We start from the raw sequence: 14284 nt of genomic DNA on the forward strand, positions 1-14284 counted from the left end.
CTAGCATGGCATGATGTGAGCAAAGGACTGAGAAGCTCTTGAGTGACTGAGTTTGCTCTCTTGTACTTTTCATTTATCAATGGACAAAGATGTCTGGGCTAGCCTACTGATTCCAGAAGGAGGATGAGCGACATGTGGACTAGAGCTGATTTGTCCTATTGAGCCCTACCTAGGTCAGTTGATCCCATTCTGACCATCAGACATGTGAATGAATCCAGCTGAGATCATGTGAGCTGCCTGCCAAATCCAGTCAGGCTCAGCCTGGATCAACCCAACCTATAGATCAGTGAATATAGGCTATTGTCTTAAGCTGCAGAGTTTTGAAGGTGGTTTGTTATGCAGCCATATTTTTTTCAGCAATAGTTAACTGACACAGCATGTTGCAAAGCACTTCCATGAACATTGCATCCTGTGAACCTCATAGTAGTTGTATGAGATAGAAGATTTTACTCTCTTTATACTTCTAAGGGAAACTGAGGCTCAGAGATTTCTTCTGAGTTGTCCTAAGGCATGTATTTAGTACATGACAGATCAAGAATGCAAGCAAAGATTAGCTTCTATGTCGTCTCTCACCCTCTTGAACCTACCACTTTGCTTTCTTCTCTGCCAATCAAAGAGCTTGAAGCCAGATACTTAGGAAGAGAGTTTGCTTTCATGAGATCCTGAAAGCAGCAGTTTCCTTGTCAGTCTAGAGCTCCTGATTTACATAACTAATTGTTGATGTATTTTTATTGGCTGTTAGTAAATACACACAAGCACATGTATACATACTCACTTGGTCTTCTAAATCCTGCTTTTCTCTTGCAGCTTGGGTGAATCTGTTCAGGGAAATGACAGGGTTTAGGAGGCATCTTGACTCTAACCTTAAGGAGGAACCACCCAATGCTTGAAAGTCTGTGATTGAAAACTTTCCCTCAGCTTCCCATAGCCTTTGTTTCTACCCATCCCACATACTTTGTATCAAAGACCAAAGACATTTCTGTTTCCCAAAGTAGCTCTCTTTAGAGCATGCTGAATTTCAAGAAGAAACTTATGTGAAAGGGGTGTGTCCACTTTATGATCAACTGCCTGTGAGAATTAAAGCCATCTTTGAATTTCCTGCCAAGAAAGAAGTGGCTAAATTGTTGCTTAGGGCAGCCTTTATTTTTATTTGTGTTCACAGGATGCTCCAAATCATAATACAATCCATCCATGACTTCAGACAGATGAAAACATTTCCTCTAAAAAAAGAGGCTAATGTTTTTAAAAGACAGTAAGAGAAGAATGTCAGCTCCCCATGGCTGCAGTAGAAAGTGCTGGATGAGAGGAGCATCTCCAGAGCATGGAAGACAAAGCAGCTTTATCCTCACCTTTTCCACCTCAATTTCCATTTTCCTCCAAGGCAAAACTCCCACTCCTGGCAGGTGAGCCTCCTCGCTGCACCTTCTCCATCACACCTGGTGTTGTCTTACTTTTGTGGTTTTGTTTATACCATTCTCCTGCCCCAGTGTCATTTCCCAGCCACCCCAATTAATGAGAACCTACCATGTGCCAGCTGCTGTTCTAGGTGCTATGCAAAAATAAAATAAAGGGACAAGAATCCCTCCTTGTATGCAGCTTGTGTTAACTGAAGAAAGAATGACTATAAACAAGTAACATATCTTTGGCATCAGCTGGTGTTAAAAGTTATAAAGATGACACAGAGGGGATATTAGAGAATCTTGGTTGGGGGAGGTAGATTTGCAATTTTAAATAGGGTGGTCAGAGCCTCACTGAGAAGATGCCATTTGAATAAGTATCCTGAGGGGGTGAGGGTGAGTGACGCAGATATCTGAGGGGACTCCAAGAGTGTGCCTGGTATGTTTGGAGGCTATTAAGAGGCAGAATAAGGTTGAAACAGAGTGGATAGGGGTTAGAGGGAAGTAGTAGTAGATCAGGTTAGAGAATTAATGGAGGGCCAGGTCATCTGAGCCTTGTAGAGTACTGTATGGAATGAAATGAGAAGCCAGAGGAGTGGCATGACTTAAGTTGTAATTGGACCATCCTAGCTATCGGGCAAGCTCAAAAGCTGAGAGACTAATTAAGAGACAATTACAATTATCCAGGTGGGAGATGATGGAGACTTGGACAAGAATGGTCATAATGGAGGTAAGGAGAAATAACAGATTCCATATATATTTTGAAGGTAGAGTCCATAGAATTTTGATGAAGTATGAAATAATAAAGAGTTAGGAATGACCCCAGGGTTTATAGACCCACAGTGTGACATCTGTCCACCCTTATGGATCAGCTTTGCCATCTCTTACTCTACAAAGACTTTCTTGAACCCTCCAGGAATCTCTCTGTCTCTCTTCTAGGCAAACATCATTTATGGGCCACTTAGCAAATACTGCCCTGAACCGAGTTTTCTTTTTTAATGCTTCTGTGTCTAGCCTTCCTAAGAAGTCTGAAAATGGGTAATGAGCCAAAACTGTGTCCAGTACTTTTCAGTATCTCCCAAAGTTCAAGAAACCGTGTGTAGCATAAAAGGAATATAACTTATATTCTAATTATTAGTTGTTATAGGATTGTGTGGGCTAGTATTATTACCCAGGAGGCTTGTCATTGTCATAGGGTTGGGAGTATGCACGTGTGAAGAATCCTGAATCTGGATACAAAGGTAGTGGACCTAGGGTCGTGCGAGTACGGCGGCCAGACTAGTCTCTCGGGTGAGAGTCACAGAAAGCCTGCTACTTCCTACCAGAATTCACTCTGGTGTGTTTGTACAGTGTTACATAGGGAATGTTCCAACAGTGGTAGATGAAGAGAAAAATATAAAAATAAAACAACAACAACAAAAAGGCCCCAAGCAAGGGCTACAGTGATTTTTAAGCTTCTATTAGTTTTAATGCTTTAAGGGTTGTTAAAAGGTTCTATTTACCTTAAAAAAGTCCCTGAAAACTTTGGGGACCAACCTTTTTTTAGTTTTGTTTTTGAGAAAGTTACTATTTATTATCCTGGAATCTTGTGTGCGTGTGTGTATGTGTGTGTGTGTGTGTGTGTGTCTACTTAGACTTCAAGACTGATGGGTCACTTTTGATCTACCACCAGGTCCAAATAGCCAGGTAAGGAGGCAGATGGACAAAGCTCTAGGAGGTGAGGGACATATGACTACTCAGTATTTGTTGATTAGTTGGTAAATGATCCTCAGGACTGGGGAGTCAGGTCCTAGTCTCAGAGTCAATGGATACTCTTACAAAAAGTGGAACCTCTTTATGGGCTATTCACCTTGTAGACCAGTATTTTTTCAAACTTTATTGAGATTTATTAATAGGTTATGAGATCAATTCAGTGGGTTGCAATCAGCATTAACAAATGGAATAAAATAGAATACAAAACATCAAAATGCCTTCATGAAGTAATCATGGTCCTATTTTGTGAAGCTTTTTGTTTTACTTTTTTGTATTTATGGTGTGTTTGTGTGTGTCCTAGATAACTATGGGAAATATATTTCAAAATATATAAAATATATTTCAGAAAAGAAAAACACTATTCAAGACAATTTGGAGGCAAATGTAAGATTTAATTTAGAGGGAGGCACTTCATTGCTGGAGCCTTTGTATCCCTAGTGTGCCAAACACACTGAGTCCTGAGGGTCCTAGGAGGTAGCCAGGCTCCATGGGCCATACTCACCCATGAATCTGTTAAAGGGAATGGCTGTTGTCTAACTTTCACTTTCAGAAAATACACACACATGTGCCAGCACATATACGCATCCTCATCTGGAACATATTTCCTTCCCCTCACCCCATTCCTCCTAGAGACATTCCTAAGCCCCAGTAGGTTTTCAGAACTTAGCGTTTGTCCAATAATAAAATTCAAGAAAAGGGAGCTGTCACTTTCTTGCCTGAAGCTGCCTATAAGCCTGCATTAAAAAGGTCTTCTTCTCCTTCCTCCCTACCATATACTACCGTGTGCTGGAGCTCTGCATGAGCCTTTATTAAGCATGCACTTTTAAGCAAGGAGCATTGACTTCCCCTTAATCGAGGCATAATAATTAGAGCATTAGCACATTAGGAGGGTGAGACAGCATGTTTAGCTTTTGTGATTAATTATCTGAGAATTGTAATAAGTTGTTAAGACATTAATTACCCTAGCATGTTTACTGCTGTAGGTTGCACAGGCAATGCTTTGCCATGTCAAGTTGTGGCATGTCTAAAGATGCAGCTGTGGTGGGAGGCATAGGTGGGTCGGGTGCCATAGGTGTTCCTGTGGAGCACCACAGCCCCATCCAAAAGAGCCTGAGTCAAGAGCTGCCCCTTTTCTTCCTGGTCATCTGTGGACTCAGGATGTAGAATAATTATTTTTTCTTTTATTGTAGATTAAATGAAATGAAGACACTGAGCTCTGCAAGTACACTGCTTTTTGAATCCCAGAGGTCAGTAAAAATGTAAAACTTGGCAGGTCTTGGGCAAATATAGGCTTTGGGATCTTCTGCGCAGGCTACCTGATATGGTTTGGATCTGTATCCCCACCAAAATCTCATGTTGAATTATAATTCCCAGTGTTAGATGTGGGGCCTGTAGGGAGGTTATTGAAGTATGGGGGTGGTTTCTCATGGTTTAACACCATCTGCCTTGCTGTTGTCATGGCAAGTGTGAGTTATCATGAGATCTGGTTGTTTAAAAGTATAGTACTTCTCCCTACCTCCTCCTGCTTTGGCCATGTAAGATGTGCTCGCCTCCCCTTCACTTTTGGCCTTGTTTGTAAATTTCCTGAGGCTTCCTCAGAAGCTGAGCAGACGCCAGCATCATGCTTCCTGTACAGCCTGTAGAACTGTGAGCCAATTAAACTTCTTTTCTTTGTAAATTGCCCAGTCTGAGATATTTGTTTAGCAGTACTAGAATGGACTAATACGCTACCCTACAAGGGTGAGTCTCTCTGTTGTGTGGGCAGCAGACCTGCATGAAGGAAGAGGAGACAACAGCTGGCAGAGCCTGGGTACATGAACTGGGTAGGAGCAAGGACAGAGGGCGAAGGCTCTGGACAGAAGCCTAAGGGAGTCGGCACTTCCACACTGTTTCCCATGTTGTGGGTTGTGGCCACCCATGATGAAAAGGCATAAAGTTAAACCATGTGTGCAGAAAATAATGGCAGCAAACAACTGACTATAATTTTAAAAGATAAATATAATTTAAAAGGATAAATAATAAAATCCAGAATAATGATGCTGTTGTTACTAATGGTAATTAAGTGAGAAAGCAGCTTAGGGAACCTCACTGAAGGGGTTATTTATTAATAATTGTTTTAGGCACTTTGTATAGACTTCCTTGGCAAGCAGTTACCTGTTCCTGCAGAGAGAGGAGGTCACTGTGAGAAGCCCAAGAAATGCATGGAATATGCATTTTGCCCTAAAGCTGAATAGTCATGTGTTAAAAAAAAAATTTGGCTTAAGCCAAATACTACCATTAGAGAATAAACTTCTGGGTTACAAGAATAAAAAACAGATTTTATTAAAAAAATTTCGTTATTCCAAAAATTTTATTCATAAAAATTTAGGAGTCAAATTTTTAAAAAGTTTGATGATATGGTGCAGAAGCAACAAACTCTCTACTCTGCTACCCACTGGCTAGGCTGTGAGATGATTGTGTTGTACAACTACCATCCTAAAGCCATGCTCATACTCTGCTGAGTTGGGTCGCAGAGTAGGAATCATGACCTAAAAGAAAGTAATTAAACACCAATACATTTCTTCAAGATTATTTTGTTTAATGTTATAAATGCTAAATTTTCAAAAAAATTAGCAAAGATTAGAAATATGATTTTATCCAGTCTCTATTACTCTGCTTGAATTGTTATTTACATTGTAATAAATATTTGTGGTTGCAAAAAGGATACAATGCCCTTCCTAAAGTTGTCTAGATAATACACTCCTATCAATTCCCCATTAATTTTCTTGTATTTTGCAATTTTAAAGTTCTAAATAATTGGTTTTGTTAATAAATTTAACAACTTTCACAATCACTATTAATTTGTGTAGCATTTTACTCTTGTAATAATAAATGTATATTTTAAATGTAACTGACATAATTGTAACACATAAAGCACATAGAATTTCACTCCAAGGTCCATATGGAATGCCTTTCTATATTTGAAGGTAAATAGTCAGATGTTAACAGTAAATTCAAAGGACATGGCTTGTTTATTTTGCTGACAGGGTTACCCTGACTAGAAAAGCTAGTGACCTAGATGATTGCACAATTACTGATCACACCCACATCCAGGGGTCCCAGAAATGATGTTTACATTGGCCTTCAGTTTCTTTTAGCCTTGCAGTGGCTACAGTTCAAACAGAATAGCAGATTTTAGCCAAGCACCAAGGTTGAAGGCTGACTGGTGCTTCCTAATCCCATTTATAAAAATTCACCACAGCTTCTGCATAGGGTAAGTTACCATCATTAAGAGTCAAGAGTTCGGGGCCGGTGTCCTCTGGGCGGGGTTGAGAAGGTATTGTTTAAATAAAGGGAACTCATATCCGAAACCACACAGAGAGTTAGATAGAACCTGGACCCAGCTTCTCACTCTGATCACCCTGACATATTGATAAAAGGAAAGCCTCTCCCCTCATCCTACTCTGGACTGATGAAGGGAGTAGAGGAAGGGGGTCTGTCAGCCTAACCTTGAGCTGGTGGAAGTCATGAGCCTTCAGAGCCCCAAGATAGCCTATAGCTGGAGACATGTGGAAGAGAGGCAGAGTCTTCTTTCCTTCCATTCCATACCTCCTCACTCCAGAAAGCTTCTTCCCTAGCTCCCTGAGAATGTTCAATTCCAAATATGGAGTGGTTCTTTCTGAGCCTGTTTACCTTGGGAGTTGTTAGGGTCTGCGTTGCCAGGCTGGCTCAAGGTGAGGTTTTCTAAACTGCAGAGCACCCTGCTGACCTCCAGGCAAAGACCGAATGGGCTTCAGATCCTCTGGAGCATACATTCCTTCTCAGCTCAGAGCTTTCCCCCTCACTTTCCTATTCTTTCTGGCTGCCTCATTCTGCTCAGAACATTAAATGTGGTAGAGTTTGGTTAAATCCCACTAGACCATCACTAGAGCTCGGAAGGTGGAAGTTGTTATTCAATACATTTCGAGGCTTCTACACATATTTGAGTATAGTAAACATTAAAAATTAATGCCTCTAATAATAAAACCCAGAATAATGATGCTGTTTTTACTAATTGTAATTTATTGCAAACTAGTGGCATGTTAAGTGCCCTGAAGAACATAAAGGTTAAAAGCAGCCTCTTTTGAATAGTTGAGTGGGATGAATAATTTCCCTCCTCCTGATATTACCTGCACATTGATGCTTATAGAGCTATCAGCAGGACCACCTTCTTACTGATTGTAGGCCAAGTCTGCCCCTTTGACAGTGGCGGAGGAAGAAGAGAGTCTTTGAACCATTTAAAGGCGATGATGATAATCATTCCCTTTTGTGATCTATGAGATTCTGATTCACATGGCTGGTATCAAATGGCGTTAGATACTATTAGTTATCTTTTCATGTATCCATCAGTCTCTCTACTGGCGTAATATGCCCCTTGAGATTTAAACCAGTTTATGTCTCCTAGTGACTTAATCTCCAGTGTCTTAATTTGCTTTATTGTAAGAGTTCTTAAAATGGAATGTGTGTGTGTGTGTGCGTGCGCCTGTTTTTTGGTCCCTATTAAACTGTGCATTCTTTGAGGTTCAAGTCAATGTCTTGTTTATCTTTATATCCACTTTTCTTAGCAGTGTCCTATCCTCCCTACCTACAAATATTACTTAATGGATTAAATATTAGGCTATGTTAACTTTTCTCATAGTTCTGATATCCTTACACATTAATTTGATGTGTGATTCTCCATTTAATCACTTATTCAATCATCCATTCATTTATGAAATATTGATTTCTTTCTTTATGTTAAACACTGTGCTCAATGCCAAGGATACAGGCAAATCAGACAAGTCTGTGACCTCTTCAAATTTATTTTCTAGTTAGATAGACAACAATCAAGTAGGCATATGAACAGGCAGGCTGACTTCAGACCACTGTTAAGTGTGGGTAAGTAAATTAGGATTAAAGGGTGAGTTAGGGGAAGAAGACCACTTCAAGGAGAATACTAAGAGAAAATCTCTGATAGGGAGATGGCCTGGGCATGCCCTGTAGATGTTCTTGGAGGATGCTAGGAGGAGGCCGAAATCATTTAGCCTGCTAAATTTGCTCTAATTTATTTATTCATTCATTTCCTAATTCATTTGCCATTTGTTGAGCTCATGAGTGTGGGGCTCTGAATCTGGATCCAAGGATCCGGAGGTGAATATGACATAATACTTGCCTTTGAGGAATGCACAATCTGGTGATGGCGAGTGATACGAAGACATATACAGTAGATTCAATTGAGCACCAGAGTGAAGGGAGCAGGATTATGACTCACTTTATATTTGTTCAGCTCCTGGCCCAGGGCCCTCAGTGACCATTTGTGGAACCACATTGAATGGAATGGGTGGACTAGAAGCTGCAGATAAGAAAGAGGATGCAGATTGAGAGGTAGAGGGGTAGAAGTCACTGCAAACTTGGGCAGCTTAATGCTTTAAATAGGGCTCCAGTCAGGAGCTGTATGGCAGTCTTGTTCTTTGTTTGAATTTACTCCCTGCAAATTTAATTGCTGAAGTCCTTCAGAAAGCAGCAGGGAAGTACTACTTTCCCAGAAGACATTCTGATTTAGTGAGGTTTGTGGTACCACATATTTCTCAGAGGAGAAATGAGATTTTACATCTTTCATATTTCTCACAGAGCAAATTAGAGTGCTTAAGTCATATACATACATTATATGTGTGCGTATACATATGTGTCTATGTGTGTATATGTATGTATATGCATGTATATATGTATATATATGTGTATGTGTATATATATGAATACACGTATTTGGTTGTTTGATTGATTTGAGGTCTAGAACCAACAAAGGAAATAGATTTTGGGTTTCTAAAAGGGTCTATTCTTTGTCTCCTAAAAGAAGGTGTGCCACAAGAATGTCAAAAGACAGTTTAAAAGGAGAAATGCAGGGTTATGTGTTCCTCCTGGTTATTGCATATAAATCGTTTCCTTGCTTGAAAGATCATGTTCCGTGGGGACCAGCAAGTAACTGGCTCAATATTGTTGGTCCCTGTGCCATAGAGTGAATTGAGTTCTCCCCCTAGTAGTGGGGTGATTGTGTCTGGAATACCAAGCACAGGAGGTGGGCATTAATTAGGGCTTACCGCCTATAATCGGAGCTGCCTTTATTTCTCCTTCCATTCTCCAAGCTTGAGACTGTCAGAAGGCTCGTTTTCACTGAAGCGTCATAATTAATGCTGAATCTAATGTGAAAGGCAGATGAGGTTGAAGCCCAAAATAACTCAGAGCTACCCAAGGGTGTATGTGTGCAGAGCTGTGGGGAGCAGGAGTGGGGAAAGAAGAGGCTGGCATTTAAGTTGACCTCCAAATGTTTTCCTTTTGGAGAGGGAGTTTGGGGATCAACACTGCTGTCGCCCCTTCAGGTTCCTGGAATGAGTACTCTAAAATACTGAAATATGCAGAGTGACTGGTATTTCAGAATCCTGGGCCCTGGAAGCCACGGGAACCATACATGACAAGTCTCAGAAGCTCTGCTTTCATTTTTTCTTGTATGTAAGGGCAGATTTCCTCCCTCATGAAGCTGACATCTTTTTTGGTTGGAAGCACAGAGACCAGGGAGGGCTGGTAAATGTAATAATGTCTGCAAAGCCGTCGGAGTGCCTTGGAAGAAAATTCAAGGTATTTCTCTTATTACAGCTGGTCTTCCAATTCCCCTGAACTCTGAGAATCCATTTAAGTGATTACTTCATGAGGAGGCTAACAGAAAAGCAAGACTAATATATTTCTTCACTTGGCAGCTCCCACACAGCAAAGGACCCTAGGTGCACTTGCAATCACTATCATATTCTCACTCTTTCCCCCTCGGTTCTGCTTAGAACATAATGAACTAAATACCTGCGATTTATCTCTTAGGAAGACCGAATTTTGTAAACCTTCCTGCAGGTGGCTTGCAGCACCCCTTGTACATATGCATAAATGTTTACTTTATGGTGTGACGTTGGAGAACTGTGAGAAAGGTAAGATAGGGGGAGTATGTTTGCCATATCCTGACCCCAGGCTCCCACTTAAGAGAGAGGGACCATAGGAAAAGAGAAAACTGGAACTGTCGAATGGTCTGTGTTCTCTAAGTCAGACTTCCTTGAGGATGCTTATTTGGAGTATTAAGACATGAAATCTTTGGCTTAATTTCCATCCTGAGCCATTTATTGAGAGGGGATCCCTAAATGTATGCAATTTTTCTCTTCCCATCAAAGATAAGTGTCACGTAATGCTAGAATGTAAAAAGAAAAAAGATAATGATTGCTAACTTGCTTGGAGGATGATGGACATGTTGGGGATATTGTCTTATTAAATTTGTTCCTACAGGGTGCTCCCTTGACTTGGGAACCTTAAACCATGCAGCCTCCTCTGGTGAAGATGGGAAATGGCACCCAGCGTATTCACAGCTGACTGCAGATTCACAAATGCTGGAAGCACCCACATGCAGAAAACAGCTGCTTTGTTTCTGTAGACTGTTTTCATGCCCTAGTGGGTTTTCTTTTTTCTGGATCCTCTTTCATTTGAGCAGTAACCTATTGTGTCATTAAGTTGCTTCAGCATAGATTTCTCTGGATATTTTGGATTTTTATTCTGATGCTTGACCATGTTGGCAATCAAGTGCTATTAAAATGGCCCTGAATTATTATAGAGCCATTGTTTTCCAGTTTTCACACTCCCATTGAAATTTAGTAATTTACCTGGCTGAAATACTTGAAAGTGCAAGTAGCATCAGCCAAAGCCAGTCAACGTAAACATGTTAGAGGTGCTTGAGGGAGAGTCACTGGGTAGCTGTGAACATGAGTGTGGGCACCTTTGGGGCTCAGGGGCTATATGCAGCCAGGGTTGGTTGAAGAATGGTGCTTAGCTGATACACACTGGCTAGTGTGGATCCACTGAACCTGTTCTGATGGGTGTGGACCTGATGTGGTTTCATTGCTTGAGTAGCACGTCTGCATGCACCTGGTATTTTGTTTTTGGTGGTGGCAGCAAGATGTTTTTAGGGAAAGATGGTATTACTCTCCATATACCATATACTGAATCCTAAAAGATTGGAGATAAGGTACCATATCTCTGTACTTTCTTCATAATAAATCTTTAGTGAGACATACTCTTTACTATTTTTTTTGCCAGATTTTCTAAAACGTTGAAAGTGGAGAAACATGAGAAAATGGACTGCTTTCAGGAAACCTCAAGTTTTATATATAGAGAACAGGACTGACCTGTGGGAAGAGATTAACACATAGGGCTGTAAACAGGCCAGTTGTGAAGGACTTTGAACACCATGTCGAAGTTGTATGGGAAAGAACACCAAGGTCTTAGGTTAAAGTCTCAGCTCCATTGTTTAACCACCTATGAGGCTCTGGAAAAGAACATCAGCTCTCTATTTTCAGTTTGTTAATCTGTCAGATGGGGAAAAATATCACTAAAAAGACATAGATACTTTCCATATTTTTGCTTTGTTAGCCTCAGACTGTTAGGTTAGATCCTTTCATGGTTGCAGGAAGGCTGTTGCAGCCCCTTGCATTGCATAATTACACGTTATGAAGGGCTGTGTCGGTCTGAAGGCCACCACAGGAGTACTGTATTTCACAGAGTCTAAGATGTCATTGACTATAAAATGCACCATTGTTTTGTATACCACTGTGAAAGAAATAGCACAACCAATTAGATTAAGACACACTATTGGTTGTAAAATGTATTCTTAGTTACCTGATTAGTGAAATACAATATGCAATATATTTCACTAGTGTTTTTAAGAATGTCTCTGTATCCTTGTTAACTTTCTGTCTCGTTGATCTGTCTAATGTTGACAGTGGGGTGTTAAAGTCTCCCATTATTATTGTGCGGGAGTCTAAGTCTCTTTGTAGGTCACTCAGGACTTGCTTTATGAATCTGGGTGCTCCTGTATTGGGTGCATATATATTTAGGATAGTTAGCTCTTCTTGTTGAAATGATCCCTTTAGCATTATGTAATGGCCTCCTTTGTCTCTTTTGATCTTTGTTGGTTTAAAGTCTGTTTTATCAGAGACTAGGATTGCAACCCCTGCCTTTTTTTTGTTTTCCATTTGCTGGGTAGATCTTCCTCCATCCTTTTATTTTGAGCCTATGTGTGTCTCTGCACGTGAGATGGGTTTCCTGAATACAGCACACTGATGGGTCTTGACTCTTTATCCAATTTGCCAGTCTGTGTCTTTTAATTGGATCATTTAGTCCATTTACATTTAAAGTTAATATTGTTATGTGTGAATTTGATCCTGTCATTATGATGTTAGCTGGTTATTTTGCTCGTTAGTTGATGCAGTTTCTTCCTAGCCTCGACGGTCTTTACAATTTGGCATGTTTTTGCAGTGGCTGGTACCGGTTGTTCCTTTCAATGTTTAGTGCTTCCTTCAGGAGCTCTTTTAGGGCAGGCCTGGTGGTGACAAAATCTCTCAGCATTTGCTTGTCTGTAAAGTATTTTATTTGTCCTTCACTTATGGAGCTTAGTTTGGCTGGATATGAAATTCTGGGTTGAAAATTCTTTTCTTTAAGAATGTTGAATATTGGCCCCCCTCTCTTCTGGCTTGTAGAGTTTCTGCCGAGAGATCCGCCATTAGTCTGATGGGCTTCCCTTTGTGGGTAACCCGACCTTTCTCTCTGGCTGCCCTTAACATTTTTTCCTTCATTTCAACTTTGGTGAATCTGACAATTATGTGTCTTGGAGTTGGTCTTCTCAAGGAGTATCTTTGTGGCGTTCTCTGTATTTCCTGAATCTGAATGTTGACCTGCCTTGCTAGATTGGGGAAGTTCTCTTGGATAATATCCTGCAGAGTGTTTTCCAACTTGGTTCCATTCTCCCCGTCACTTTCAGGTACATGAATCAGATGTAGATTTGGTCTTTTCACATAGTCCCATATTTCTTGGAGGCTTTGTTCGTTTCTTTTTAGTCTTTTTTCTCTAAACTTCCCTTCTTGCTTCATTCCATTCATTTCATCTTCCATCACTGATACCCTTTCTTCCAGTTGATCGCATCGGCTCCTGAGGCTTCGGCATTCTTCACGTAGTTCTCGAGCCTTGGCTTTCAGCTCCATCAGCTCCTTTAAGCACTTCTCTGTATTGGTTATTCTAGTTATACATTCGTCTAAATTTTTTTCAAAGTTTTCAACTTCTTTGCCTTTGGTTTGAATTTCCTCCTGTAGCTCAGAGTAGTTTGATCGTCTGAAGCCTTCTTCTCTCAACTCGTCAAAGTCATTCTCCGTCCAGCTTTGTTCCGTTGCCGGTGAGGAGCTGCGCTCCTTTGGAGGAGGAGAGGTGCTCTGCTTTTTAGAGTTTCCAGTTTTTCTGCTCTGTTTTTTCCCCATCTTTGTGGTTTTATCTACTTTTGGTCTTTGATGATGGTGATGTACAGATGGGTTTTTGGTGTGGATGTCCTTTCTGTTTGTTAGTTTTCCTTCTAACAGACAGGACCCTCAGCTGCAGGTCTGTTGGAGTTTGCTAGAGGTCCACTCCAGACCCTGTTTGCCTGGGTACCAGCAGCAGTGGCTGCAGAACCGCAGATTTTCATGAACTGCGAATGCTGCTGTCTGCTCGTTCCTCTGGAAGTTTTGTCTCAGAGGAGTACCCGGCCGTGTGAGGTGTCAGTCTGCCCCTACTGGGGGTGCCTCCGAGTTAGGCTGCTCAGGGGTCAGGGGTCAGGGACCCACTTGAGGAGGCAGTCTGCCCTTTCTCAGATCTCCAGCTGCGTGCTGGGAGAACCACTGCTCTCTTCAAAGCTGTCAGACAGGGACATTTAAGTTTGCAGAGGTTACTGCTGTCTTTTTGTTTGTCTGTGCCCTGCTCCAAAGGTGGGCGAAGGACGTGAACAGACACTTCTTAAAAGAAGACATTTATGTAGCCAAAAAAGACATGAAAAAATGCTCACCATCACTGGCCATCAGAGAAATGCAAATCAAAACCACAATGAAATACCATCTCACACCTGTTAGAATGGCAATCATTAAAAAGTCAGGAAACAACAGGTGCTGGAGAGGATGTGGAGAAATAGCAACACTTTTACACTGTTGGTGGGACTGTAAACTAGTTCAACCCTTGTGGAAGTCAGTGTGGCAATTCCTCAGGGATCTAGAACTAGAAATACCATTTGACCCAGCCATCCATTACTGGGT

General features: G+C 41.0%; 1 long non-coding RNA gene across 2 annotated transcripts in view; it reads left to right on the forward strand.

Moving 5' to 3' along the window:
- The window catches only part of LOC117976408 (uncharacterized), a 345286-nt gene that overhangs the window by 160425 nt on the left and 170577 nt on the right, over window positions 1-14284 (forward strand). For both annotated transcript variants that reach the window (XR_008625050.2, XR_010111969.1), the window contains 2 exons: window positions 1163-1403; window positions 4340-4396. This is a non-coding gene — a long non-coding RNA (uncharacterized LOC117976408). The remainder of the gene's footprint in view (window positions 1-1162; window positions 1404-4339; window positions 4397-14284) is intronic.

The sequence above is a fragment of the Pan paniscus genome, chromosome 1, assembly GCF_029289425.2.
Source record: "Pan paniscus chromosome 1, NHGRI_mPanPan1-v2.0_pri, whole genome shotgun sequence".
Lineage (NCBI taxonomy): Eukaryota > Metazoa > Chordata > Mammalia > Primates > Hominidae > Pan > Pan paniscus.